Source organism: Nerophis ophidion, linkage group LG24 (assembly GCF_033978795.1).
Source record: "Nerophis ophidion isolate RoL-2023_Sa linkage group LG24, RoL_Noph_v1.0, whole genome shotgun sequence".
NCBI classification, from domain to species: Eukaryota; Metazoa; Chordata; class Actinopteri; order Syngnathiformes; family Syngnathidae; genus Nerophis; species Nerophis ophidion.
Window position 1 is genome coordinate 146,017 of NC_084634.1, and position 25,271 is coordinate 171,287.

The window sequence follows — 25,271 nt, forward strand, 5'->3', positions numbered from 1 at the left end:
GAATAGTGGATTTGAATGATGTCCTGATAGCATTTTTCTGCAGAGTGACTAAAGGCTGTAGATGTGATTTAGAACAATTTCCCCAGACTTCAACATAGTAGTTTAAATATGACATTAATGATACAATAACAGCAGAGCATTGGTGTTCAATAAATGACATGATCTCCTCATCATTCCAACAAATTTAGCAACTTTTGTCCTCAGGTAACTTACATGAGGCTTCCATGAGATATTTTCATCTATTACTATTCCTAAGAATGAAATTTGTTGAACATATTCTATTGGTGGGCTTCACGGTGGCAGAGGGGTTAGTGCGTCTGCCTCAAAATACGAAGATCCTGCAGTCCTGGGTTCAAATCCAGGCTCGAGATCTTTCTGTGTGGAAGTTGCATGTTCTCCCCGTGACTGCGTGGGTTCCCTCCGGGTACTCCGGCTTCCTCCCACCTCCAAAGACATGCACCTGGGGATAGGTTGATTGGCAACACTAAATTGGCCCTAGTGTGTGAATGTTGTCTGTCTATCTGTGTTGGCCCTGTGATGAGGTGGCGACTTGTCCAGGGTGTACCCCGCCTTCCGCCCGATTGTAGCTGAGATAGGCGCCAGCGCCCCCCGCGACCCCGAAAGGGAATAAGCGGTAGAAAACGGATGGATGGATGGATATTCTATTGGTGTATCATCAATAACAATCCTGATTGGAATATTACTTTTGCGATTGCCAAAGAGCGTTATTTTGCTTTTCTTTAAATTCAGAGACAATTTGTTCGTATTAAACCAAGTTTTTTACTTCATCATCTCCTCAGTTTCAGAGGCCAGAAGTTGCTTTATGTGGTCACCTGCACATGTAATTGTTGTATCATCAGCAAAGAGGATGAACTTCAGCAGTGTTGATATTTTACATATTTTGTTGAAATAGTGTGGGTCCCAGTATTGACCCCTGGGGGACTCCATAGGTTTTGTTCATGAGTGTAGATTGATGTTGGTCCATCTGAACAATCTGCTGTCTCTCATTTAAGTAGCTCTCCGGCCATTTCCCTGCCAATCCCCTAAAGCAGGGGTGTCAAACTCAAATACAGAGTGGGCCAAAATTTTAAACGGAAAAAAGCCGCGGGCCAAGGTTGAACAAATTGACCTTTTAATAGGGACCCAAACAAGTTTTGCATTGAATATTGAACAAGCGAGACTTATATAACTTTATAGTGAAATGCCATCCATCCATCCATCCATCATCTTCTGCTTATCCGAGGTTGGGTCGCGAGGGCAACAGCCTAAGCAGGGAAACCCAGACTTCCCTCTCCCCAGCCACTTCGTCTAGCTCTTCCCGGGGGATCCCGAGGCGTTCCCAGGCCAGCCGGGAGACATAGTCTTCCCAACGTGTCCTGGGTCTTCCCCGTGACCTCCTACCAGTTGGACGTGCCCTAAACACCTCCCTAGGGAGGCGTTCGGGTGGCATCCTGACCAGATGCCCGAACCACCTCATCTGGCTCCTCTCCATGTGGAGGAGCAGCGGCTTTACTTTGAGTTCCTCCCGGATGGCAGAGCTTCTCACCCTATCTCTAAGGGAGAGGAAACTCATTTGGGCCGCTTGTACCCGTGATCTTATCCTTTCGGTCATGACCCAAAGCTCATGACCATAGGTGAGGATGGGAACGTAGATCGACCGGTAAATTGAGAGCTTTGCCTTCCGGCTCAGCTCCTTCTTCACCACAACAGATCGGTACAACGTCCGCATTACTGAAGACGCCGCACCGATCCGCCTGTCGATCTCACGATCCACTCTTCCCTCACTCGTGAACAAGACTCCTAGGTACTTGAACTCCTCCACTTGGGGCAGGGTCTCCTCCCCAACCCGGAGATGGCACTCCACCCTTTTCCGGGCGAGAACCATGGACTCGGACTTGGAGGTGCTGATTCTCATTCCGGTCGCTTCACACTCGGCTGCGAACCGATCCAGCGAGAGCTGAAGATCCCGGTCAGATGAAGCCATCAGGACCACATCATCTGCAAAAAGCAGAGACCTAATCCTGCGGTTACCAAACCGGAACCCCTCAACGCCTTGACTGCGCCTAGAAATTCTGTCCATAAAAGTTATGAACAGAATCGGTGACAAAGAACAGCCTTGGCGGAGTCCAACCCTCACTGGAAATGTGTTCGACTTACTGCCGGCAATGCGAACCAAGCTCTGAATCTGATCATACAGGGAGCGGACCGCCACAATAAGACAGTCCGATACCCCATACTCTCTGAGCACTCCCCACAGGACTTCCCGAGGGACACGGTCGAATGCCTTCTCCAAGTCCACAAAGCACATGTAGACTGGTTGGGCAAACTCCCATGCACCCTCAAGAACCCTGCCGAGAGTAGTGAAATGCAAATAATACTAATTTAAAAATAGCAATGGCATATCAAATCAAATTTAAATAGAAATTGAATGCCTCTTTTCTATTTGCAGCCTTCTCAGGTAAATATCAAAATAAACTTTTCCCAGAGGCTAATAATACATTTTTATATCGTAGCGTCCAGGAAGAGGTACTGCTGCAAGGGGTTCTGTGTATTTGTTCTGTTTATGTTGTGTTACAGTGGGGATGTTCTCCCGAAATTTGCATGTCATTCTCGTTTAGTGTTGGTTCACAGTGTGGCGCATATTTGTAAGAGTCTTAAAGTTGTTTATACAGCCACCCTCAGTGTGACCTGTATGGCTGTTGACCAAGCTTGCATTGCATTAGCATGTGTGTGTGTTTAAAAGCCACATATATCATGTGACTAGGCTGGCACGCGGTTTCTATGTAGGAAAAGCGGACGTGACGAAAGGTTTTAGAGGACGCTTGAGGCAGTGCCTTTAAGGCACGCCCCCAATATTGTTGTCCAGGTGGGAATCGGGAGAAATTTGGGAGAATGGTTGCCCCCTGTGATTTCCGTGAGGGGCCCTGAAATTTAGGACTCTCCTTGGAAAATCGGGCGGGGGGAGGGGGGTTAGCAAGTATGAGTATTAGCGGTGAATGCGGCGTTACAGCGACAGCTCTAATGCTAATTTGATATTGCCTCAAGGGCCAAATGAAAATACACGGCGGGCCAAAGTTTGACACCCATGCCCTAATGCCATAGTTTTCCGGTTTATTTACCAAAATCTGGTGGTCAATGGTATCGAAAGCCTTTGCAGGTCAATAAAAAAATCCTTGAACAAATTTGTTCTTCTCGATACCCTGAGTAACGTTCTCTATTAAACCTAATGAAGTTGACCTATTTTGTCGGAACCTATATTGACAATCAGATAACAATCTGTGCTTTTCAATGAAGCCACAAAGTCTATTATCGAATAACTATTCCAATATTTTTGATAACCGTGGCGGAAAGGAGACGGGCCGGTAATTTGTAAAGAGGGGTTTGTCTCCAGATTTGAAGATGGGGATGAGTTTTGAGAGTTTCAATTGTGAAGGAAATCGTCCAAGTTGAAAAGACAAATTGCAGATGTGTGTGGATGGTTTAAAGGTTTCTTCCGCTACGTTCCGGAGTGTCCTCATGTCGAGGTCATAAATGTCACGTTCTGGTCAAGTTCTAGTCACGAATGATGACTTATTCAGTCATCATTTGTGACTACCAGAGGTGGGTAGTAACGCGCTACATTTACTCCGTTACATTTACTTGAGTAACTTTTGGGATGAATTGTACTTCTATGAGTAGTTTTTATGCAACATACTTTTACTTGAGTATATTTATAGAGAAGAAACGGTACCTTTACTCCGCTCCATTTATCTACATTTAGCTCGCTACTTTTTTTTTATCGATCTGTTAATGTTTGTTTTGGTTTATGACAGACCTACAAAGTAGGATCTACGCATGCCTGCGTTTCACCAATCAAATGCAGTCACTGGTGACGTTGGACCAATCAAACAGAGCCATGCGGTCACATGACCGTCACACGTGAAACCCGACTCTAACAAGTCGAAAAACGTATTCGGGTGTTAACATTTAGTGGTCAATTGTACGGAATATGTACTGTACTGTGCAATCTACTAATACAAGTTTCAATCAATCAATCAAAAGTCTAAAGGAAAAAAGACACTTTTTATTTCAACCGTAGTTCCCGTCAAAAGCCTAAAGACTGATCGCACAGTTCCTGTCTTCACAATAAAAGCGCCGCTCCATCGCGCCTGCGCTAACAAAATAAGAGTCTCCGAAAGCCAGCGCAAACAAGCTAGCGAGCTACGGAGTTTGCCGCCAATGTATTTCTTGTAAAGTGCATAAAACGGAGTATGGAAGCTGGACAAATAAGATGCCAAAAACCAACGACTTTCATGTGGTATTAGACAGAAAAGAGGAACTTTTTTTCTCCTCCATTTGAAAACGTGGACGTTATCAGCACTAAAATGCAAGTCATCAGAATCAGGTAATACACCAACTTATATTCTTGTCTTCATGAAAGATAGGAATCTATGTGTTAAACATGCATGTATATTCATTAAAACACCTTTAACATGTCAACTTATATACTGTATATATAAATGTATGTATATATATATGTATATGATATGTGTGTATATGTATATATGAGGTAGATCACCTCGACTTGGTCATTTATTAAGTAATTGATTAACGTTGAAAAACTTATTGGGGTGTTACCATTTAGTGGTCAATTGTAGGGAATATGTACTGTACTGTGCAATCTACTAATACAAGTTTTAATCAATCAATCAATCAATCAATCAATCAATCAATCAATAAATGCCGACTGAGCCTATGGTGCTGTTAAGTTACTGTGGCTCAATTTGCCTTAATTTTTTTACTTTAATGTATTATTATTTAATATATATAATTGTTTTAGTTGCTTAAGAGATATTCCTGGCTATGAATTTGCTCATTGCTATTTTTATGTTTTTTGTGCATTATTTGTTGCCGTAATTATTAAACAAACAGGTTACTCACCAGTTACTCAGTACTTGAGTAGTTTTTTTCACAACATACTTTTTACTTTTACTCAAGTAAATATTTGGGTGACTACTCCTTACTTTTACTTGAGTAATAAATCTCTAAAGTAACAGTACTCTTACTTGAGTACAATTTCTGGCTACTCTACCCACCTCTGGTGACTACTTATGTCAAATGTTTTATTTTAGAAAGTGTATTAGAGCGTAGTAAGTGCTTACGAATGTGTGTTGAAGAGTTTAAAGGGACCTAAATTGTTCATAAAATAAAAAGCTTCTTTAGTGTAGGACTACCATTTAACATGGTTTGGACCATAAGTGCCACGCAAATCAAGGTCAGACTTTACATTTCCCCATTAATTTGAGCAAGGATGAAAGATTCGTGGATGAGGAAAGTGAGAGTGAAGGACTAATAAGAAAAAAAAAGACGAGGGCAGTGGGAGTGATTTAGATGTTATTAGACACATTTACCAGGATAATTCTGGAAAATCCCTTATCTGCTTATTGTGTTACTAGTGTTTTAGTGAGATTATATGGTCATCCCTTTTTAGACCAGTTGATCTGCCGTTTCTTTTCTTTTTCTCCTATGTCCCACTCTCCCTTGTGGAGGGGGTCCGGTCCGATCCGGTGGCCATGTACTGCTCGCCTGTGTATCGGCTGGGGACATCTCTGCGCTGCTGATCCGCCTCCGCTTGGGATGATTTCCTGCTGGCTCCGCCTCCGCTTGGGATGGTTTCCTGCTGGCTCCGCTGTGAACGGGACTCGCTGCTGTGTTGGATCCACTTTGGACTGGACTCTCGCGACTGTGTTGGATCCATTATGGATTGAACTTTCACAGTATCATGTTAGACCCGCTCGACATCCATTGCTTTCCCCCTCTCCAAGGTTCTCATAGTCATTGTCACCGACGTCCCACTGGGTCATTATTGTCACCGACGTCCCACTGGGTGTGAGTTTTCCTTGCCCTTATGTGGGCCTACCGAGGATGTCGTAGTGGTTTGTGCAGCCCTTTGAGACACTAGTGATTTAGGGCTATATAAGTAAACATTGATTGATTGATTGACATACGAAATCGTATTCTATTTTGTTCCGGATCCAAACCAAACTGCACTCACATCCAGCCAGTTGTCCATCAGTATGTCGGCCTCAGTCTCAAATGGAGCCTCTCTGCAGTCCGGAAACTTCTTCAGTGTGGACTGCAGCTGCTTAGAAACTCCCCTGAACTCATCCATCTGCTCACCGAGGCCACTTAGCTCCTTCTTAATGTCCTGGACCTGGACAAGTGCACTCATGAGTACTTTAGGCCCACTCTAACTGATTTAACCGAACAAAAGTGCAGGACACATGCACTTGTTTATTCATCACCGACAGAAAAGAAGTGAAGTGAGCTCACCTTGGTTATGATCCTCTGAAGGTTGTCTTTGCCCAGGTAGGAGGTTTGCTCACTGATGGTCTGCTCGGCTCTCTGCACGGTGTTCCTCAGCCCACCGCGACAGCTTTGGAACTTCTTCAGCAACTCCATCAGGATGCTGCACTGCTGCTTCCTGATGGTCATGAACATATTTGTCACAGCATCAGACCAAAAATCAACTTGCATGGATAGAACATACCTGTCAATCAAAGATGTTTTAGTCTGCTCGTATTGACTGTCTAGCTCCTCCAGGGGATTTGGACCTTCTCCTTGACACTCAGGAAGGTCCCTGAGAATTTGGAGCTCTGAGTTCAGAGTCTGCAGCTGGTCATCCAAATCAGACAGAGTCCGAAGTCTGAGAAGAAAAAAAAATATTTGAAAGGACAAAAAGACAATGCAGTACAGCAAAAACACAACACACCTCTGTTGCACGGCCGGCATGGTCGCCTCAGTTAGGCCTCGTGTTCCGATGGTGTCCTGGAGCTTTCTCACTTCTCCCAACAGAGTCCTCTTCCTCAATCCCAAAGATTTGCCCTGGTTTCCCTTCTTGTGGGTCTGCTGCTGACCTACAAGTCCTTTGTCAGCTTCCCCCAGCCTCTTCAACAATAAATGTACCATGTCTAGACAGGAGGCAGGAGAACCATCCTTCGTGACCGTCAGCCGAGCCCCTTGCAACAGCAGATCCAGCTGCGGCGCCTTGTCTTTCAGACTGTCCGCACTCTGTTTAATAAGAGCGAGCTTGGCGCGACAGTCTTGCAGAGCCACAGTGTCACTGCAGGGGGCTCCTTGGACTCTGGGGATGTCCTCCTCTAAGGTGCGAAGTGACATGAGGAAGCGGTCAAGAGCGCGAGCAGCCGCCTCGCTCTTGCGAACTTGTTGCCGAAGCTGATCCAGGCTGTTTCTGTGGGCTTCTACCTCACGGGAGAGAGGTAGGCAGTCTCTGGGATCAAGGTTGCTGGATTCAGGCTCCAGACGTGAAAGCTGATCCAGTTCACTCTGGATATTTTCATCCAGTTCCTAATGTAGTAGAAGTAGATAGATTACAATCTGCCACAGAGGTTTTAAAGAATTCAACATATCATCGGAGTGGACAGAGGACCTTGATGTCTTTCAGGATGTTGGTGTTGGCCAGTGTGAAGGCAGTGATGTCTTTGGGTTGTCTAAGGTAACGGTCCAAGCGGTCGCTGAAATCCACCATGTGGTTCTCTGTTGAGTCAATTTGTCGAAGAGCAGCACCCAGTGAGCTGCCTCTCCTCTGAAGGTTGGACTGTTGAGCCCGCCACTGATCCTCCAGCTCTGATTTCTCCTGCTCCAGACCAGCGTCTTCACTCAAGTGGGAGCACTGGTTTGCAAACTCGGACCACAGAGACGTCGTCTCCTGCCTCAAGAACTAAAGAAGAAACCGCTCGTGGTCAATGGCCGATATAAACTTGTCCAAATTATATGCTAAATGCTGACATTGTACCTGAATTTCCTGAAGGCGAGTGTGGAGAGCTTTTAGAGTCCCAGAGTCTGAGGGAACATCGCTGATGCTCTGTTCATTTTTAGACAGCTGGACTTGCAGAGACTTCTTGCAATGATCATATCTGGAAATTGTTCAAAGACTAAATGAATGAACCCAAACAAGTTTAGACAGGAAACTTTCCATTCAGTCTACCTCTCTAAAGCTTCCTTTTTGATGACTTCTTCCACAACTGGGGGCTGCTTTTTAACCGGTTTTTGCTCTACACTTGCTATGATTTTCATTTGTGACGCCTACAAACAAAACACGTGGAGGGTTTTGCGGTAGAAAAATTCACAAAGAAACAAGTAATAGTTATCTGGACTGTAAATACCTGAGTTGAAATTGATGGGTTACCACTTTCAATTTCTTTTTGTGGGGTCTGATTGTCATCGAATACAACAGGAATCCTGAGAAACATAAAATTACTTCTGTGAAACTGAAGCAAATGCACAGAAACATCTTTTTACCGGTGAGAAATACACTCAGGACCGAGCAACTGTGCTCTTCTGTCACGTCTCACCTTGAATCAGGCGGTAGGGCTTCTTGGTCTCCACTGAATTGGCGCTGGATGGCAGCCAAGCTACTCTCGCACTCCCTCAACTGGGTGTGGGCTAGACGATGAGCGTCCTCCGGACTGAGCATGTCACACAACTCTTTTAAGGTCTCCAAATGGTTGCCGGCTTGGAGTCTGCACTCAGTTGAGAAGCAAGACTAGAGGATGTTGAAAGAAAAATGAACATAAACAAACGGTTCCTAATTGTTTTCTGAGTGCTGTGAAAGAACCCAGGTACATGTAGGGATGGGTACCCGATTCAGTACTATTATAGATAACGACCCAGTTCCGTCGGTACTCTCGGGAGCAATTCTCGTAAAATCCAACATTACCGTATTTTGAAGCCTTTGTGGCATGGGAAGTTCCTTTCGGTTGCAGATACGGCACTCGGTAGGCAAACGGGCGTATTCATAGGTGACTCACCCTGACTGCCTCTAGGTGAAGTTGCAACTTTCCATGTACTGTAAACCAAGCAAGAATGCTTCGCAAAAAAAACGCTCAAAAGGCTTTTGAAAAAAAATTTGCATTAGTGATTTTACGTTGCATATCCAACATTTGGTATCGAAAAACTAAAACTAGGATGCATGTTACAATCTAACGGCTGGTGTGTAAAAAGTACTATACATAAAGTACAAACTAGAGTTGTCCGATAATGGCTTTTTTGCCGATATCAGATATTCCGATATTGTCCAACCCTTAATTGCCGATTCCGATATCAACCGATACCGATAGATACAGTCGTGGAATTAACACATTATTATGCCTACTTTTCTGTGATGCATTAAACAATGTAACAAGGTTTTCCAAAATAAATCAACTCAAGTTATGGAAAGAAATCCGACATTTTTTAACGTGCCTCAAAAGAGCAGCTTGGAATTTGGGACATGCTCTTCCTGAGAGAGCATTAGGAGGTTGAGGTGGGCGGGGTTGAAGTGTGTGTGTGTGTGGGGGGCAGGGGGGTATATTGTAGTGTCCAGGAAGAGTAAGTGCTGCAAAGGATTCTGGTTATTTGTTCTGTTGTGTTTATGTTGTGTTACAGTGTGGATGTTCTCCCAAAATGTGTTTGTCATTCTTGTTTGGTGTGGGTTCACAGTGCGGCGCATATTTGTAACAGTGTTAAATTTGTTTATACGGCCACCCTCAGTGAGACCGGTATGGCTGTTCACCATGTAGGTCTTGCATTCGCTTGTGTGTGTGAAAATCCGTAGATATTATGTGCAGTCATAAATTTTACTTTTTGAAACCGATACCGATAATTTCCAATAGTACATTTTAAAGCATTTATCGGTTTATAATATCGGGCTGCCGATATTATCGGACATCTCTAGTACAAACACTTTGTAGGCTAAAAAAAAAAAGACAATACCACCATATTCAACTTGATGGCAAATACTACTTCCCGACGACTGCAACACACCTACGAAAAATTTAATTGAATGCCTTCTTGCTAATTTAACTCAGAAGTGCAAGTAAACAAGATACAACTGGAAAAGCACAAGGAGAGTGCAGACATCTACTAGGTCCTTCAAAAAAACACCTTGAATCCAGACCGTCATCCGAATCATCCGCAAAATGTTAGCACTTATTGCTTATCACATGTCTGAAATTTCTTAAAAGTTTAATCAAAATGTGCTTGGTACGTTTTGAGCTTGATATAACGGAATGAAAGAAACGGAGCGAAGCCTTTTATCAGCCATCTACTCTCTTTGTGCCTGTGGGTGGAGGCAGGAAGCTAGTATGAACACACACAGTAGTTGATGCTCCTAACAATGTATGGCAACGTAGTAGAAATGATATATTTATATACTGTATATTTGGGGCGGTATAACTCAGTTGATAGAGTGGCCGTGCCAGCAACTTCAGGGTTCCAGGTTCGATCCCCGCTTCTGCTATCCTAGTTACTGCCATTGTGTCCTTGGGCAAGACACTTTACCCACCTGCTCCCAGTGCCACCCACACTGGTTTAAATGTAACTTGGGTATTGGGTTTCGCACTGAACTATCTTTTTGGACGAGGTGACGAATGGACAGTACAGGTATAAATCGGGTCACTGTTAAATGTTGAATAAAAATGTATATTTTATTACCGGGTTGGGGAGGAGACCCTGCCCCAAGTGGAAGAGTTCAAGTACCTAGGAGTCTTGTTCACGAGTGGGGGAAGAGTGGATCGTGAGGTGTGGCGTCTTCAGTAATGCGGACGTTGTACCGATCTGTTGTGGTGAAGAAGGAGCTGAGCCGGAAGGCAAAGCTCTCAATTTACCGGTCGATCTACGTTCCCATCCTCACCTATGGTCATGAGCTTTGGGTCATGACCGAAAGGATAAGATCACGGGTACAAGCGGCCGAAATGAGTTTCCTCCGCCGTGTGGCGGGTCTCTCCCTTAGAGATAGGGTGAGAAGTTCTGTCATCCGGGAGGAACTCAAAGTAAAGCCACTGCTCCTCCACATCGAGAGGAGCCAGATGAGGTGGTTCGGGCATCTGGTCAGGATGCCACCCGAACGCCTCCCGAGGGAGGTGTTTAGGGCACGTCCAACCGGTAGGAGGCCACGGGGAAGACCGATTTCGATTTCCAGGTGCTGGGAATTGGTACCGAATTGGTTCAAATGTGAAAGGTACCCATCCCTACTTACTTTGCAAGTTAGAACATACTTTACTTCTACTTGATGCATGGTTTTGAATGACGCAAATCATAAAATGTTACTTAGAGCTATACAATAATTGCATTCTGAAGCAAGTACCTACCTCCCACTGAGACCTGACGGACTGAGTGAAGGCTTCCATGTCTTTGAGCTGTGAAGGCGTACAGAAGGCTTCCATGCCCTTTGCTGCTCTTAGGAATTCCTCCAGTAACTCTGGATCCAGGGTTTTCAGAGTCTAAAAATGGGTTATATATTTTTTCAACCGGAAAGGTTGATCAAATAATTTTTTTATTCTGTTATGCTGTTAAAGACTGACCCTCATTGAGCTAAATATATAAACACACATAACTACTTACCTCTGTCGCTGATGCCTGTCCGTCTGGTATACCTTTGTCTTTGAAGATAGTGATGGCCTCCAGGATGTGCCCCTGGAGGCAGTGTTTAGCCTCCTCAAAGCCGTTTCTAGCCAAAGCCTGGGCCTTGGCATAGGCCTCAGAATAGGCTTGGGGAGGTGCTTGAGCAAGGACAGGTGGTGTCAAGCAGAGGTCTGGTGATTCTGCCTGGGAGTGAGGCAAAACACACACCTGGGAATAGACGACTGCATGGGTTGGCTTTTGTTGAGCTGATTGAATTGGAGGTTGTGGCTGCAGATGAGTAATGGGTTCAGGTGATTTTGGGGCCTTTGGATGTAGTTGTGCAGCTGATTTGATTGGTGACTGAATCTTGAGTTGTGGTGACTGGAGTTCAGGTTGTGGGACTGATCCTACGCTGCTTTGTGTTGGTGATACATCTTTAGCTTGATGAGCCAGCTGGGATTCAGGAACATATTCAGGTAGTGATTGGGCTTGAGTTTGAGTGTAAGGCTGAACTTTTGGTCGCGGTGCTAGCGGGGCTTCGGGTTTATATATCGTTGGGACTTTGGGTTGGGTTGGTGTCTGAGTCTTCAATTGTGGGGCTATCTGGGGTTCAGGTTTACATTGTGGCATTGATTTAGCGTTGGTTTGAGTGGAAGGCTGGGCAATGGCTTGATGGACCAGCTGCAGTTCAGGTTTATATAAGGGCAGAGACTGAGGTTTGGGTTGGAGGGCTGGCTGAACTTTAGAGTGTGGTGCTAGCTGTGGTTCAGGCATACATTGCGACAGTGATTGAGTCTGGGGTTGGCTTGGTGTTGGAGCTATTGATCTGAATTGTGGAGGAACCTGAGGATTAAGATGGGCAAGGCGAAACTGTGGCTGCATAGGTGCTTGTGTCTGAATGTGAGGTTGGAATTGGGCCCGTAGACGAGGTTGGAGGTGAGGCTGTGGAGGATACACTAAACCAGTTTGTTGTAGTTGTTGTGGTATTTGAGCGCGGATATTAACATGCTCAGGAGATGGATATTGCTGAGCCTGGGGGTAAGAAGATTGGGATTGTAAATGTTGTACCTGCATCCACATCGGTTGCTCACTCTGGCCATGTTGTGTCTGCATTAGAGTCACATCATACACTTGCATCTGTGACGGTTGTTGATTTTGGGGCCTTATTTGGGACAAAGTTTGAGTCTGGAGTTGAGGTTGCGAGTGTATTTGCATCTGAGACTGATTATATGATTGTATCATGTTAGAATACCCTGTGGGACCCAATTGAGGTCTTTGTGGATGACCACCTTGAGGCCCTTGCGGTGCTTGTAAAGCCTGAAACTGTGGAGGTTGACCTGTTTGCTGAGTGAAAGGGTGAGGGATGTGATGCATTTGCCGGACAATGTCATTATTTTGTGGCTCCTGCCTCGCAGCCCACTGCTGAGCATTGGAGTAATTTTGAAGGTAAACCACTGGCTGCACTGGAGTTTGTGGGTGTGTCATCGACTTTGAGGAAGAGCCGCTAACATCGGTCCAAGTGGCTTGGTGGCCCGGGTAATATGGCCTGGGTGTTGGACTGCCGACTGAGTGTGTGCATGATATTGAGTCAAAGGATGTCCCTGAGGCTGAAATATTGGTTGACCTTGAGGATATTGTTGAGTCAAAGGTTCTGTAAGACTTGGCTGAATTTTCAAAAGGGGGAGTGTTTGAAACTGTTCTGTAGATTGAACATGAGTAAGTGTGAAAGATTGAGGTGTTGTCATTTCCTGAAACGTTGTTTGCTCGTGAGCCGTAGACCCAGGACTAATTTGGGGTTTAGTCTTTGCATGTACAGGGGCCTGAATCTGGGTCTTGGACTGAACATTCTGTTGAATGTTGGCCGCGGTTTGAGGTTTGACTTGGGGCTGGGTCACAGACTGAGCACGAGCCATGGATGCAAGATTGGTTTGAGACTGAGCTGCATAGATTTGAGTCTGAGTCTCTAGAGGAGATTGGCTTTGAAGTTGAAGGATTGTTTGGTTTTCAGGCTGATTTAACTGAGGGTGTCTTTGCATCTGGAATATTGTCTCTTGAGAGACTTGTGCAGGAGTGATCACATGGGTCGGACTGTGTGCCTGCGCTGGTGGTTTAGGGGACGGCGGCCTGACAGGGGACCAGGACTGTGGATGACTACGAAGCTGAATATGGGAAGGCACAGGTGGTTGAATGTTGTCCTGCAGAGGAGCCTGCATGGGAGATGAAGGCCTAACTTGAGCCCAGGTTGGCCTTTGAGCTAAAACTTGGCTGTGTGCTAGAGGCTGGGGCTGAACCTGTGACTGAGCCATCATTTCTGCTGAGGGCTGACTTCTTGCATTTGCTTGCTGAGGAGGCAGATCTACTGTCTTTGACTTATTCCTTGTGCCTTCTTCTGGCTGTGCTACTACAATCGGCATTTGTTGTTTCTGCTGCTGTTCTTTTAGTTTTTTCCGTTTGGTTGACTGACCAGCAGACTGGTCTTGGGTCTCAGGCTGTGTCCTGGAGGTTACTGTATGGTGATGAACAACTTCAGTGAACTCTATTATGTCTTGATTCTTCTGTGGCTGTGTAGCCTGAACTATTTTTTGGGCAGAATCTTTGTTTGGACTTTGAATATCGTGTTCTGTCTTTTCAAGCCATGGTCGGTTCTTTAAGCTCCGGGCCTTTTTGCATTGAAGTTCTTGTGATTGAAGAGGTTTCTTTACTGGTGACGTCAGCTCATGCACTGCAGTTGTCTGCGGGAGTTTTCTTTCAACCTCTACATGCATTAGCATAGACTGGTCCTCTTTATAACCTTTCATCTCCAGTTGCTGCTCCCCATCTTTATGAATCCGTCTCTCTTTCTTTGTGTCCTCTTTTTCTTTTAGTACCTCTGCTTGGGCTTGGTAATACTTTGGGTCTTGTGCTTCCGCTCTGTTAAGCTGTTGCTGCTGTATCCATGTGTTCCCTGCAGTCTGCTCTTGTTCCGTCATCACTGCCCAGACCTGAGTTTGGCCTTCTGCTTGTGTCGGGCTAGTCTGCATCTCTTCTTGTGCAGAACTATAAGACACTGGGGGTACACCTATTTTATCTTCTCTGTATTCCTGCACCACTATCTTTGGCACAAACGCTTCTTGAGATGGATGAAATTCTGACAAGGTAGTACACTCCTGTGTCGGTGGACCAGTATCCAGCTGTCTTAGATGATGAGGCTTGGTTTTGGCCTGAATAAAGACTTTGGATGGAGGCCCTCCTGTAGGGCTCCTGCTTCTGTCCCTTCGAGCTCCCAGGCTACTTAGCAGTCCTACCACCTCCTGAAATTCAAGGCATATAAATGACCAAACATGAAAACAACAAATGAATGCAAGATAGCCAATGACTGGGAACCATGGACTCCTAAAGACACATCCTTCTGACTCCCAATTTATTTTTCGCATTCAATGTCTGTAACTACCTTGCAGTCTTTTAACTCCCAGAAGCTCAAAATGATAAACGCGAACATCAAAAAGACTACTGACTTGTGAGTGAGCCACAGTTGCTCGCACACGGCCCTCTATGGTGGAAGCTTGGAGACTTTGGATGGGAGAGTTCTTCTGATGTGTCATTATCAAGACCTGGAGGTCCTGCTCCTCTGTCACCACCTGACCTTCCAGCTGGAGCCCACGTGATATCGCGTCCTAAAAGAAAAGAACATCACCGCATGACTATCATTTTTTTTTTAGCAGCAAATCCAATTGAATGATTTTTAATGCCTTTTTAATGCAACTAGAAGTAGATTTCATGCCCATGTCCTACTGCAGGTAGTTATTATATACTAATATATATATATGTGTGTGTTCAAAAGCTTACAGTTGTCTGTAGAGACAGAAATGTTAGATTTGACAACGATAATGTTGAATAAATGGAAAGTTTACATTAATTGTTACTCTCCAAAGGACTAGAATTTGCTCACTACTACTCAGTGGCCTATTGGTTAGAGTGTCCGCCCTGAGATTGGTAGGCAGTGAGTTCATTTAAGTCTCACCTTAAAACTCATCTGTATACTCTAGCCTTTAAATAGACCTCCTTTTTAGACCAGTTGATCTGCCGCTTCTTTTCTTTCTCCTATGTCCCCCCCTCCCTTGTGGAGGGGGTCCGGTCCGATAACCATGGATGAAGTACTGGCTGTCCAGAGTCGAGACCCATGATGGACCGCTGGTCGGGACCCAGGATGGACCGCTCGCCTGTGTATCGGTTGGGGACATCTCTACGCTGCTGACCCGCCTCCGCTTGAGATGGTCTCCTGTGGACGGGACTCTCGCTGCTGTCTTGGATCCGCTTGAACTGAACTCTCGCGGCTGTGTTGGAGCCACTATGGATTGCCCACATCTGAGGTCCTCTCCAAGGTTTCTCATAGTCAGCATTGTCACTGGCGTCCCACTGGATGTGAATTCTCCCTGCCCACTGGGTGTGAGTTTTCCTTGCCCTTTTGTGGGTTCTTCCGAGGATGTTGTAGTCGTAATGATTTGTGCAGTCCTTTGAGACACCTCGCTCACCTGAGCGAGGTGGCAAACTTTTTGATGGAGTCGACCGACCCACAGAGCAGCAAGAGCCTGGCGGGGGAGCTGCAAAAACTCAACATGAACTGGGAAAAATTCAACCAAGGAAACACTTTGGTAGGTTTATATTGAAAGGCAGTATTTATTGTAAAGATGTGAAGGTAATTTGATTTGACTTTGTTTGGAACAAGGCTTTGCTCTGGGGCTGGGCTATAAATCGATAAACTCGATATATCGTGGGCTTGTCTCTGGTCGATATAGAAAATGACTATATCGTGATATTCGAGTATACGTTCTCACGCAGTTGCTTTTAGCTGCGGGCGTTACACTACAGGCTCTTCCCACTCTTTGTATCGGTTGGGGAGATCTCTACGCTGCTGATCCGCCTCCGCTTGGGATGGTTTCCTGTAGACGGGACTCCCGCTGCTGTCTTGGATCCGCTTTGAACTGAACTCTCGCGGCTGTGTTGGAGCCACTATGGATTGAACTTTCACAGTATCATGTTAGACCCGCTCGACATCCATTGCTTTCGGTCCCCTAGAGGGGGGGGGGGTTGCCCACATTTCTCATAGTCAGCATTGTCACTGGCGTCCCACTGGATGTGAATTCTCCCTGCCCACTGGGTGTGAGTTTTCCTTGCCCTTTTGTGGGTTCTTCCGAGGATGTCGTAGTCGTAATGATTTGTGCAGACCTTTGAGACATTTGTGATTTGGGGCTATATAAATAAACATTGATCGATTGATTGATTCAAACCCCGGCCGAGTCATACCAAAGACTATAAAATGGGACCCGTTACCTCCCTGCTTGGCACTCACCATCAAAGGTTGGAAATGGGGGTTAAATCACCAAAAATGATTCCTGCCCACAGCCCCCCCCGCCCCCCTAACCTCCCAGGGGTTGAAGAAGGGGATGGGTCAAATGCAGAGGGCAAATTTCACCACACCTAGTGTGTGTGGGACATACATTGGTACTTTCACTATAATTTTAACTTTTAACTCCCAAAACTGTTTAATCTGAGAATTATTTTTACTGATCTATTTTTCTGTAGTGGTAGCAGCAGCTGCCAGAAGTTGCTTTGTTGGCCACAGCAAAGAAATTAGGCACTGTTAATTGCTGCCAGTCTTTAATAGCAGACTTGTGATGAGCTAATAGCATTAATCCCCACTGAGCAAAGTTTGGAGGTCTTTTTGCACACACTTCATCTCTGGGTTCACGATTGGCAAGCTTCAAACAAGTTTTGAAAAGTAAGCGACCCTGCCTCCTTTGTCTCAACACATATTCCTTTCCGGGCTTTTGCCAGATTATGAGCACATTCACAAGATGTAACATTCCAAGCATCCCATCGTTCTGACTTCCTGCACTGGCCGTAGACATACTTGTCAACCCTCCCGATTTTCCCGGGCGACTGCCGAAAATTTCCCGGGGCAGCCATTCTCCCGAATTTCTCCCGATTTCCACCCTGTCAAAAATATCGGGGGCGTGCTTAAAGGCACTGCCTTTAGCGTCCTCTACAACCTGTAGTCCATTCGAACAGCGTCACATAATATATGCGGCTTATAAACACACAAAAGTAAATGCAATGCATACTTGGTCAACAGCCATACATGTCACACTGAGGGTGGCCCTAAAAACAAATTCCATCCATCCATCCATCCATCTTTTTCCGCTTATCCGAGGTCGGGTCGCGGGGGCAGCAGCCTAAGCAGGGAAGCCCAGACTTCCCTCTCCCCAGCCACTTCGTCTAGCTCTTCCCGGGGGATCCCGAGGCGTTCCCAGGCCAGCCGGGAGACATAGTCTTCCCAACGTGTCCTGGGTCTTCCCCGTGGCCTCCTACCGGTTGGACGTGCCCTAAACACCTCCCTCGGGAGGCGTTCGGGTGGCATCCTGACCAGATGCCCGAACCACCTCATCTGGCTCCTCTCGATGTGAAGGAGCAGCGGCTTTACTTTGAGTTCCTCCCGGATGGCAGAGCTTCTCACCCTATCTCTAAGGGAGAGGAAACTCATTTCGGCCGCTTGTACCCGTGATCTTATCCTTTCGGTCATGACCCAAAGCTCATGACCATAGGTGAGGATGGGAACGTAGATCGACCGGTAAATTGAGAGCTTTGCCTTCCGGCTCAGCTCCTTCTTCACCACAACAGATCGGTACAACGTCCGCATTACTGAAGACGCCGCATAAACAAATTCAAAACTGTTAAATGACAAACACATTTCGGGAGAACAGCCGCACCGTAACACAACATCAACACAACAGAACAAATACCCAGAAACCCTTGCAGCACTAACTCTTCCGGGACGCTACAATGTACCCCCCCCACCCCCCACGCCTCAAAAACCATCGCCCGACTATACCGAATTCGGAGGTCTCAAGGTTGGCAAGTATTATTAAATATATGCACCACACTGTGAACCCACACCAAACAAGAATGACAATCACATTTCGGGAGAACATCCGCACCGTAACACAACATAAACACAACAGAACAAATACCCAGAAACCCTTGCAGCACTAACTCTTCCGGGACGCTACAATGTACCCCCCCCCCCCCTTCCCCACGCCTCAAAAACCATCGCCCGACTATACCAAATTCGGAGGTCTCAAGGTTGGCAAGTATTATCAAATACATGCACCACACTGTGAACCCACACCAAACAAGAATGACGAACACATTTTGGGAGAACATCCGCACCGTAACACAACATAAACACAAAAGAAGAAATACCCAGAAGCCCTTGCAGCACTAACCCTTCCGGGAGGCTACGATATACACCCTCGCTGCGCCCTCCCCCCGCCGCCCCCCCCATCTCCCGAATTCGGAGGTCTCAAGGTTGGCAAGTCTGGCCGTAGACAATAGCCAATCAAAGGTTCCGCCAGTCAATCATCACATTGTACTTCCAATAAAAATGTTTAAATGTTTATAAAAAAATACGTTTTTTTCAATCAATTGTATAGGCCAGGGGTCGGGAACCTTTTTGTCTGAGAGAGCCAAGAAGCCAAATATTTTAAAATGTATTTCCCTAAGAGCCATATAATATTTTTTTTAACACTGAACACAACTAAACGCGTGCATTTTTAAGTAAGACCAACATTTCCAGAGTATAATATTTTGTATTAACATTGTTATTCTAAAGTTAACTGTGGAGGGGGCGTGGCCTGCGGGCCTGCAGCAAAGCGGGATGTTGCCAGGACCGGCCTCGAAATCAGCGACTGGTGCGTAGAGGGCCCACCTGGGCCTTTTTATCTAATCACCTGTCGCTCCGTTATAACCAGCAGCCAGGAGGAAAGACGGGATTGGGGCTATCTTTAAACTTAAGTGGAGTGATAATATGTTTATTGGTGACACCAGTGGCCACGATACTTCATCAAATTACGCAGAATACGCAGTAAATTTAATGATGCTGACACATATTTTACTGGATACTTTCTAATACACTTCGGCCTTGGACACTTGGTATGTGTAACTAATATGCAAATGTGGTAATTAGATACTCGTTTATTATGACAAATTTGGTGTTTTAGACTGCATTATTGTTCAAATAAGGACACGCAAGTGTAGCTTGTGTGCTGAACTGTTGTGCAGGTGCTAGCTTTTAGTAGCCCATAGCCCAGTGGTCGGGAACCTTTTTGGCGGAGAGAGCCAAGAAGCTAAATATTTCAAAAATGTATTTCCCTAGGAGCCATATAATATTTTTTGAACAACTAAACGCGTGCATTTTTAAGTAAGACCAACATTTCCAGAGTATAATACGTCTCTTATTCTTAGTGTTAACATTGTTATTCTGAAGTTAACTGTGGAGGGGGCGTGGCCTGCGGGCCTGCAGCAAAGCGGGATGTTGCCAGGACCGGCCTCGAAATCAGCGACAGGTGCGTAGAGGGCCCACCTGGGCCTTTTTATCTAATCACCTGTCGCTCCGTTATAAGCAGCGGCCAGGAGGAGAGACGGGATTGAGGCTGGAGCCAGAGCGCGAGTGAGGACGAAAGAGAAAAAGACAGCAACTGAGAGACTAATTTAAAAAAAACAACAATATTTTAACCCTAAAACAGGCTCTCATGTCAGTGCTTGGTGGTCTGAAAAACCCCCAGGTGGGCAAGCTCAACACTAACCAATAATAAATAATTTACTTCCTACCATTAACGCAACTTCTTGAACATAAAAATGCATGAGAATGTTTTATATTTTGAATGTTATTTTTAACACTACGATTACAAGTGGAATTATTCATTACTTATCCTGTTAAGCAATGTCAGCTCAGATTTATCCGAGAGCCACATCTGGCTCTAGAGCCATAGGTTCCCTACCCTTGGTACAGGCCTTTGTAAGGGATCCCAACCAGTGTGCACGTTGGTAGACCTCACTCAGGCTGTTAGCTCAGTAGCTGGCACGCTGTACTCTCATTCTAAGGGGCCGAGCCCTACAAAAATGTAATACCTCTGGACATTGAGTCTGCGATGAGGTTGCGACTTGTCCAGGGTGTACCCTGCCTTCCGCCCGATTGTAGCTGAGATAGGCCCCAGCGCCCCCCGCGACCCCGAAAGGGAATAAGCGGTAGAAAATGGATGGATGGATGGATGTACATTGACTTTAATGCCTTTTAAGGCCATTCAAGACCTTCCATCCATCCATCCATCTTCTCCCGCTTATCCGAGGTCGGGTCGCGGGGGCAACAGCCTAAGCAGGGAAGCCCAGACTTCCCTCTCCCCAGCCACTTCGTCTAGCTCTTCCCGGGGGATCCCGAGGCGTTCCCAGGCCAGCCGGGAGACATAGTCTTCCCAACGTGTCCTGGGTCTTCCCCGTGGCCTCCTACCGGTTGGACGTGCCCTAAACACCTCCCTAGGGAGGCGTTCGGGTGGCATCCTGACCAGATGCCCGAACCACCTCATCTGGCTCCTCTCGATGTGGAGGAGCAGCGGCTTTACTTTGAGTTCCTCCCGGATGACAGAGCTTCTCACCCTATCTCTAAGGGAGAGGAAACTCATTTCGGCCGCTTGTACCCGTGATCTTATCCTTTCGGTCATGACCCAAAGCTCATGACCATAGGTGAGGATGGGAACGTAGATCGACCGGTAAATTGAGAGCTTTGCCTTCCGGCTCAGCTCCTTCTTCACCACAACAGATCGGTACAAAGTCCGCATTACTGAAGACGCCGCACCGATCCGCCTGTCGATCTCACGATCCACTCTTCCCTCACTCGTGAACAAGACTCCTAGGTACTTGAACTCCTCCACTTGGGGCAGGGTCTCCTCCCCAAACCGGAGATGGCACTCCACCCTTTTCCGGGAGAGAACCATGGACTCGGACTTGGAGGTGCTGATTCTCATTCCGGCCGCTTCACACTCGGCTGCGAACCGATCCAGTGAGAGCTGAAGATCCCGGCCAGATGAAGCCATCAGGACCACATCGTCTGCAAAAAGCAGAGACCTAATCCCGCGGCCACCAAACCGGAACCCCTCAACGCCTTGACTGCGCCTAGAAATTCTGTCCATAAAAGTTATGAACAGAATCGGTGACAAAGGACAGCCTTGGCGGAGTCCAACCCTCACTGGAAACGTGTCCGACTTACTGCCGGCAATGCGGACCAAGCTCTGGCACTGATCGTACAGGGAGCGGACTGCCATAATAAGACAGTTCGATACCTCATACTCTCTGAGCACTCCCCACAGGACTTCCCGAGGGACACGGTCGAATGCCTTCTCCAAGTCCACAAAGCACATGTAGACTGGTTGAAGACCTTCATTTTCTCAAAATCCATTTAATAACAATGATTTTCAATGATCCGTGGAAACAAAAATCGACAGAGCAGGTGATTGCTGTTGCCCCCGTGGGCTTGGCCTCCTCCTCAGGGATCCATCTCACCTTAGCTCTTGGATGTTGGCCTCTTTGTTGCCGTAGCTCTGAGGCCTTCAGCAGCTGGTACAGATCCCTGGCCTCAGTCTCCCAGTGCAGAAGCTCAGCGAGGCGACTGTCAAGACCCGAAACGCTGTGCTGCAAATCGGCACACACCTTCTCTGCTTCGCACAGAGTGTGTTTTGCCTGTTTTAAACATGGACGGTAACAGGCATGAGCATCTTTGATGTTAGTAACATAAAAAAAAATAATCGTTAGGTCTGTAAATGTACTTCAAGCATGGCCATCTTTAGTGTCTTTAATTCATCCGAGGGTCCTTCTGAGGATGAATCAAGAGCATCCAGATCCACTTCCTTTATCTTCCTCAGCATGAACTGAAGGATAAAACACAAGCACTTCTTCAGAATAAAGGCTACCAGATAAACAATGGTTGATAAATATATATTTATGTTTTAATTAGTGGTGGGCAAATTAATGCGTTAATACTAAAACGGCCTTCTTTCATCTCCGTAATATCGCTAAAATTCGCTCCATTTTGTCCACTAAAGACGCCGAGATCATTATCCATGCGTTTGTTACGTCTCGTCTCGATTACTGTAACGTATTATTTTCGGGTCTCCCCAAGTCTTTGGGTTCCGGGGGGAGTATGGTTGCAAAGCTGAAACTTAAAGGAATGTGGCTTGGCAATGTCTTGCTGAAATAAGCAGGGGCGTCCAAGTGTTTGATGAGCATTCCTCAACTTTATCAGTATTTATTGCCACCTTTCCCAACTTCTTTGTGACGTGTTGCTGGCATCAAATTCTAAAGTTAATGATTAGTTGCCAAAAAAAAAAAATGTATCAGTTGAACATCAAATATGTTGTCTTTGTGGCATATTTAACTGAGTATGGGCAAATTATTGTGTTCCGTTTATATTTACATCCAACACAATTTCCCAACTCATATGGAAACGGGGTTTGAACAATGTCTTTTAGTTTTAATAATCCTGACCTATTGAAGAGTGGACTTGTGTGGTCTCTATATCCCACAGTAAAACTGATACGAATTGCTGTTTTCTGTGAAAGAAATGAAGGCATTATTTTACTGTGATATGTATTTCCCCATATCTCTGCACAATAATTGAAATAAGGTAGAATAATTGAGCTATATAACATTCTCATTGTATTATACGGTAAGTTCGGTCCTTGGCCCTGCACTCTTCAGCATCTACATGCTGCCGCTGGGTGACATCATACGCAAATACGGTGTTAGCTTTCACTGTTATGCTGATGACAGCCAACTCTACATGTCCCTAAAGCTGACCAACACGCCGGATTGTAGTCAGCTGGAGGCGTGTCTTAATGAAATTAGACAATGGATGTCCGCTAACTTTTTGCAACTCAACGCCAAAAAAACGGAAATGCTGATTATCGGTCCTGCTAGACACCGACCTCTATTTAATAATACAACTTTAACATTTGACAACCAAATAATAAAACAAGGTGACTCGGTAAAGAATCTGGGTATTATCTTCGACCCAACTCTCTCCTTTGAGGCACCCATTAAAAGCGTTACTAAAACGGCCTTCTTTCATCTCCGTAATATCGCTAAAATTCGCTCCATTTTGTCCACTAAAGACGCCGAGATCATTATCCATGCGTTTGTTACGTCTCGTCTCGATTACTGTAACGTATTATTTTCGGGTCTCCCCATGTCTAGCATTAAAAGATTACAGTTGGTACAAAATGCGGCTGCTAGACTTTTGACAAGAACAAGAAAGTTTGATCACATTACGCCTGTACTGGCTCACCTGCACTGGCTTCCTGTGCACTTAAGATGTGACTTTAAGGTTTTACTACTTACGTATAAAATACTACACGGTCTAGCTCCATCCTATCTTGCCGATTGTATTGTACCATATGTCCTGGCAAGAAATCTGCGTTCAAAGGACTCCGGCTTATTAGTGATTCCTAGAGCCCAAAAAAAGTCTGCGGGCTAAAGAGCTTTTTCCGTTCGGGCTCCAGTACTCTGGAATGCCCTCCCGGTAACAGTTCGAGATGCTACCTCAGTAGAAGCATTTAAGTCTCACCTTAAAACTCATCTGTATACTCTAGCCTTTAAATAGACCTCCTTTTTAGACCAGTTGATCTGCCGCTTCTTTTCTTTCTCCTATGTCCCCCCCTCCCTTGTGGAGGGTGTCCGGTCCGATGACCATGGATGAAGTACTGGCTGTCCAGAGTCGAGACCCAGGATGGACCGCTCGTCGGGACCCAGGATGGACCGCTCGCCTGTATCGGTTGGGGACATCTCTACGCTGCTGATCCGCTTGAGATGGTTTCCTGTGGACGGGACTCTTGCTGCTGTCTTGGATCCGCTTGAACTGAACTCTCGCGGCTGTGTTGGAGCCACTATGGATTGAACTTTCACAGTATCATGTTAGACCCGCTCGACATCCATTGCTTTCGGTCCCCTAGAGAGGGGGGGGGGTTGCCCACATCTGAGGTCCTCTCCAAGGTTTCTCATAGTCAGCATTGTCACTGGCGTCCCACTGGATGTGAATTCTCCCTGCCCACTGGGTGTGAGTTTTCCTTGCCCTTTTGTGGGTTCTTCCGAGGATGTTGTAGTCGTAATGATTTGTGCAGTCCTTTGAGACATTTGTGATTTGGGGCTATATAAATAAACATTGATTGATTGATTGATTGATAATTACGAGTTATCTCATCAATCTATTAACGCCGACAATTATTTTATCACACATTTGCGTATGTTGTTTACATGCTTTTATTTTGTTAACGCCTTTTCTTAACAAGATGGCGTCGAGGAGCTCTTGGTAAAGATGGAACATTTGGCAAAAATACCGGACAATTCTGCAAATTTCATGGCTGGCTTACAGCGTGGTCACTCCGGGATCACTTACGACCGCCAGACAATTCTGAATGTGGATCGATCGGGCCGTTTTGGACTGAATGACGCGTGCTTGCTAGACCGGCTAGCTAGCATGGGAATACTTTGCCGGCTACATCCAGCGGCCTGTGAAGCAGCGGAGTATATGTGTTGTCTGTCTATTTATGAATAATGCAGACGAGGAGTGTTGGCCGAGTTCTTAACGTTTGCTTTCAGAGCGTGCATATCACAACATACAAGATGCCGTCATGGCGACACAACCTATACCGGGCTACCGCGCATGCTCCTCACTCCTGTTGCATGCTGGGTAGGGTAGTTCTTTTTTTCCCTGGCTCATAACATCACAATATAGTACCATGTATATGATGCCTTCAGTTTATCGAAGCACCAAGCAAACAATCGGAAAATTCCCATCATATCAATTCCTAGATATGGTCATAATTATTTTAAGTGCACTATGCAGAATAAACACAACATTATTAATATTGCTACTACGGATAATTTGATCAAAAATTCCCTAAAACAGCCAACTACCTATACTATAGGTTTTTCAAACATAAGATCCCTGATAAAAAAAAAAAAATTCTGCTGTTACCTCAGAAATTGCCTGTTCAGATGTTATGATTGTGGCTCAGAGATTTGTA

At 45.7% G+C, this 25,271-nt stretch overlaps 1 pseudogene; it reads right to left on the minus strand.

The window, feature by feature from the left end:
- The window catches only part of LOC133542389 (uncharacterized), a 130,967-nt pseudogene that overhangs the window by 81,512 nt on the left and 24,184 nt on the right, over positions 1-25,271 (minus strand).